Genomic DNA, 6000 nt, shown 5'->3' with positions numbered 1-6000 from the left:
ACTAGAACAGAACAGAATTGATCTAGAACTGAACTAGTACTGAACTTGAACTGAACTAGAACTGAACTAGAACAGAACTAGAACAGAACTAGAACAGAACTAGAACAGAACTAGAACAGAACTAGAACAGAACTAGAACAGAACTAGAACAGAACTAGAACAGAACTAGAACAGAACTAGAACAGAACTAGAACAGAACTAGAACAGAACTAGAACAGAACTAGAACAGAACTAGAACAGAACTAGAACAGAACTAGAACAGAACTAGAACAGAACTAGAACAGAACTAGAACAGAACTAGAACAGAACTAGAACAGAACTAGAACAGAACTAGAACAGAACTAGAACAGAACTAGAACAGAACTAGAACAGAACTAGAACAGAACTAGAACAGAACTAGAACAGAACTACAACAGAACTAGAACAGAACTAGAACAAAACTAGAACAGAACTAGAACAGAACTAAAACAGAACTAGAACTGAACTAGAACTAGAACTAAAATTGAACCAGAAATAGAACTGAACTAGAACTGAACTAGAACTGAACTAGTACTGAACTAGAACTGAACTAGAACTGAACTAGAACTGAACTAGAACTGAACTAGAACTGAACTAGAACTGAACTAGAAATTAACTTGAACTGAACTAGAACTGAACTAGAACTGAACTAGAACTGAACTAGAACTGAACTAGAACTGAACTAGAACTGAACTAGAACTGAACTAGAACTGAACTAAACAGAACTAGAACAGAACTAGAACTGAACTAGAACTGAACTAGAACAGAACTAGAACAGAACTTGAACTGAACTAGAACAGAACTAGAACAGAACTAGAACAGAACTAGAACAGAACTAGAACAGAACTAGAACAGAACTAGAACAGAACTAGAACAGAACTAGAACAGAACTAGAACAGAACTAGAACAGAACTAGAACTGAACTAGAACTGAACTAGAACTGAACTAGAACTGAACTAGAACTGAACTAGAACTGAACTAGAACTGAACTAGAACTGAACTAGAACTGAACTAGAACTGAACTAGAACTGAACTAGAACTGAACTAGAACTGAACTAGAACTGAACTAGAACTAGAACTGAACTAGAACTGAACTAGAACTGAACTAGAACTGAACTAGAACTGAACTAGAACTGAACTAGAACTGAACTAGAACTGAACTAGAACTGAACTAGAACTGAACTAGAACTGAACTAGAACTGAACTAGAACTGAACTAGAACTGAACTAGAACTGAACTAGAACTGAACTAGAACTGAACTAGAACTGAACTAGAACTGAACTAGAACTGAACTAGAACTGAACTAGAACTGAACTAGAACTGAACTAGAACTGAACTAGAACTGAACTAGAACTGAACTAGAACTGAACTAGAACTGAACTAGAACTGAACTAGAACTGAACTAGAACTGACTAGAACTGAACTAGAACAGAATTAGAACAGAACTAGAACAGAACTAGAACTGAACTAAAAACTGAACTAGAACTGAACTAGAACAGAGTTTTACCTTTTTCATTAGGCCCCAAAAACTTTAAACTCCCTCCTGTGGCTTTAGTTAAGTCCCCCCTCATCAACATTATTATCAACATCACTCATTTAGGGTTAGAGTTGTTTTTATGTTTCCTTTTCCTGTTTTTCTATGTTATTACATTTTAAAGTAACTGTGTTAGTACTGGTGTGGATATTAAAATTATAGTAAATTTTATGTATTTTCTAAGATTTTTTTATGTATTTTTTTAAGCTGGTCAACAAAAATGAAAACTGAACAGAACTAGAACTGAACTAGAACTGAACTAGAACTGATCTAGAACTGAACTAGACTGAACTAGAACTGAACTAGAACTGAACTAGAACTGAACTAGAACTGAACTAGAACTGAACTTGAACTGAACTAGAACTGAACTAGAACTGAACTAGAACAGAACTAGAACAGAACTAGAACAGAACTAGAACAGAACTAGAACAGAACTAGAACAGAACTAGAACAGAACTAGAACAGAACTAGAACAGAACTAGAACAGAACTAGTACAGAACTAGAACAGAACTAGAACAGAACTAGAACAGAACTAGAACAGAACTAGAACTAGAACTAAAATTGAACCAGAAATAGAACTGAACTAGAACTGAACTAGAACAGAACTAGAACTGAACTAGAACTGAACTAGAACTGAACTAGAACTGAACTAGAACTGACTAGAACTGAACTAGAACTGAACTACTGAACTAGAACTGAACTAGAACTGAACTAGAACTGAACTAGAACTGAACTAGAACTGAACTTAGAACAGAACTAGAACTGCTGAACTAGAACTGAACTGAACTGAACTAGAACTGAACTAGAACTGAACTAGAACTGAACTAGAACTGAACTAGACTGAACTAGAACTGAACTAGAACTGAACTAGAACTGAACTAGAACTGAACTAAAACTGAACTAGAACTGAACTAGAACTGAACTAGAACTGAACTAGAACAGAACAGAATTGATCTAGAACTGAACTAGTACTGAACTGAACTGAACTAGAAACTGAACTAGAACAGAACTAGAACGAACTAGAACAGAACTAGAACAGAACTAAACAGAACTAGACACAGAACTAGAACAGAACTAGAACAGAACTAGAACAGAACAGAAATAGAACTAGAACGGACAACTAGAACAGAAACTAGAACAGAACTACAACAGAACTAGAACAGAACTAGAACAGAACTAGAACAGAACTAGAACAGAACAGAACAGAACTAGAACAGAACTAGAACAGAACTAGAACAGAACTAGAACAGAACTAGAACAGAACTAGAACAGAACTAGAACAGAACTAGAACAGAACTAGAACAGAACTAGAACAGAACTAGAACAGAAACTAGAACAGAACTACAACAGAACTAGAACAGAACTAGAACAGAACTAGAACAGAACTAGAACAGAACTAGAACAGAACTAGAACAGAACTAAAACAGAACTAGAACTGAACTAGAACTAGAACTAAAATTGAACCAGAAATAGAACTGAACTAGAACTGAACTAGAACTGAACTAGTACTGAACTAGAACTGAACTAGAACTGAACTAGAACTGAACTAGAACTGAACTAGAACTGAAACTAGAACTGAACTAGAACTGAACTAGAAACTTAACTTGAACTGAACTAGAACTGAACTAGAACTGAACTAGAACTAGAACTGACTAGAACTGAACTAGACTGAACTAGAACTGAACTAGAACTGAACTAGAACTGAACTAGAACTGAACTAGAACTGAACTAGAACTGAACTAGAACTGAACTAGAACAGAACTAGAACTGAACTAGAACAGAACTAGAACTAGAACTAGAAACAGAACTAGAACAGAACTAGAACTGAACTAGAACAGAACTAGAACAAACTAGAACAGAACTAGAACAGAACTAGAACAGAACTAGAACAGAAACTAGAACAGAACTAGAACAGAACTAGAACAGAACTAGAACAGAACTAGAACAGAACTAGAACAGAACTAGAACAGAAACTAGAACAGAACTAGAACAGAACTAGAACAGAACTAGAACAGAACTAGAACAGAACTAGAACAGAACTAGAACAGAACTAGAACTGAACTAGAACTGAACTAGAACTGAACTAGAACTGAACTAGAACTGAACTAGAACTGAACTAGAACTGAACTAGAACTGAACTAGAACTGAACTAGAACTGAACTAGAACTGAACTAGAACTGAACTAGAACTGAACTAGAACTGAACTAGAACTGAACTAGAACTGAACTAGAACTGAACTAGAACTGAAACTAGAACTAACTACTGAACTAGAACTGAACTAGAACTGAACTAGAACTGAACTAGAACTGAACTAGAACTGAACTAGAACTGAACTAGAACTGAACTAGAACTGAACTAGAACTGAACTAGAACTGAACTAGAACTGAACTAGAACTGAACTAGAACTGAACTAGAACTGAACTAGAACTGAACTAGAACTGAACTAGAACTGAACTAGAACTGAACTAGAACTGAACTAGAACTGAACTAGAACTGAACTAGAACAGAATTAGAACAGAACTAGAACAGAACTAGAACTGAACTAAAACTGAACTAGAACTGAACTAGAACAGAGTTTTACCTTTTCATTAGGCCCCAAAAACTTTAAACTCCCCTCCTGTGGCTTTAGTTAAGTCCCCCCTCATCAACATTATTATCAACATCACTCATTTAGGGTTAGAGTTGTTTTTATGTTTCCTTTTCCTGTTTTTCTATGTTATTACATTTAAAAGTAACTGTGTTAGTGCTGGTGTGGATATTAAAATTATAGTAAATTTTATGTATTTTCTAAGATTTTTTTATGTATTTTTTTAAGCTGGTCAACAAAAATGAAAACTGTTTGTTATCTGGGAATATATATTCTAAAACTATTTTTGAGCAAAAATAAAGGACTCTGTCCTGTTTATTATTTATGCATTATAAGCATATAAAAATAAACGAAATTGTTAACACATGCAAACACCATTGTAGCGAAGAAAAATGTTACAAACTCTTTTTTTTCTTGAACTCGTAACATAACAGGTTAGAATGCTTTATCGGAGGACAGATGACAGTAACATAATCATTGTTGGACAGCTATTCATAAAAAAATAATATGAAATTAGGAACAGTGCTGTGATATCAAATTTCGTTAAAAATATTAAATTTTTTTAACTATTTTTTCAAATACATTCTAAAACTAATTAAACATCAATACTTTTTTAAATGCCATTAACTTTATTAGAAATCAAAAAATATATTTAAAAGAAATTTACAAAAAAAAAATCGAATATTGTTCAAGTAGTTAGAAAAATTGATTGTGAAAAGAAATTATAATGGTAAATAAAACAGAATTGATTTTTGTTCGCATTTAAATAAACTTGAATGGCAGCGTAAATAAAATGATAAAGTACACCATTTCCATTAATACCATTAACAGCAACAAATATATTTGCAGGATCATAATTTGCATTAAATAAGCTTCTTAAAAAGTTTGAATATTTATACAAAACAATATTAAACATTCTCTGCAAAACTAAGGAATTCGTGAACATCTAGCAACGGAAATGGTGTTTAAAAAATTGGCATAAAAAACCACTGAATAAAAAGTGATGAATATGTTGTTTTTTCCTTTTTGTTTATTTTTTCCCATTGCTAGAACAGTTTTGTTATTAAAAAACTATGGAAAAATTGTACAAATAATAATAGTAGTAATAATAATTTTGGGGTTTTAAAAAAATCTCTATTTGAGAATCTTTATTTATCCCCTTAAATGGTACATAAGAGGTAATTGAGGAGAAGGACAATAGGAAAAGGTATTTCAATTTGAATTCTTTGAAAATTTAATAAGTCAGTTCTACTTTAGTTCTAGTTCCGTTCTAGTTCTGTTCTAGTTCTGTTCTAGTTCTGTTCTGGTTCTGTTCTAGTTCTGTCTAGTTCTGTTCTAGTTCTGTTCTAGTTCTGTTCTAGTTTCTGTCTAGTCTGGGTTTTTCTAGTTCTGTTCTAGTTCTTGTTCTAGGTTCTGTTCTAGTTTCGGGTTCTCAGTTCTGTCTGTTCTAGTTCTGTTCTAGTTCTTGTTCTAGTTCTGTTTCTAGTTCTGTTCTAGTTCTGTTCTAGTTCTGTTTCTAGTTCTGTTCTAGTTCGTTCTAGTTCTGTTCCCCTAGTTTGTTCTAGTTTCTGTCTAGTTCTGTTCTAGTTCTGTTCCAGTTCGTTCAGTTCTGTTCTAGTTCTGTTCTAGTCTGTTCTAGTTCTGTTTTAGTTCTGTTCTAGTTCTGTTCTAGTTCTGTTCTAGTTCTGTTCTAGTTCTGTTCTAGTTCTGTTCTAGTTCGTTCTAGTTCTGTTCTAGTCTGTTCTAGTTCTGTTCTAGTGTTCTAGTTCTGTTCTAGTTCTGTTCTAGTTCTGTTCTAGTTCTGTTCTAGTTCTGTTCTAGTTCTGTTCTAGGTCTGTTCTAGTGCTGTTCTAGTTATGT

This window comes from Lucilia sericata, unplaced genomic scaffold (assembly GCF_015586225.1).
Source record: "Lucilia sericata isolate MDLA Ls3-8-SP2 unplaced genomic scaffold, ASM1558622v1 Contig000933F_arrow, whole genome shotgun sequence".
NCBI lineage: Eukaryota > Metazoa > Arthropoda > Insecta > Diptera > Calliphoridae > Lucilia > Lucilia sericata.
The sequence above is the reverse complement of the archived record's forward strand: the minus strand, read 5'-3'. Positions refer to the sequence as shown.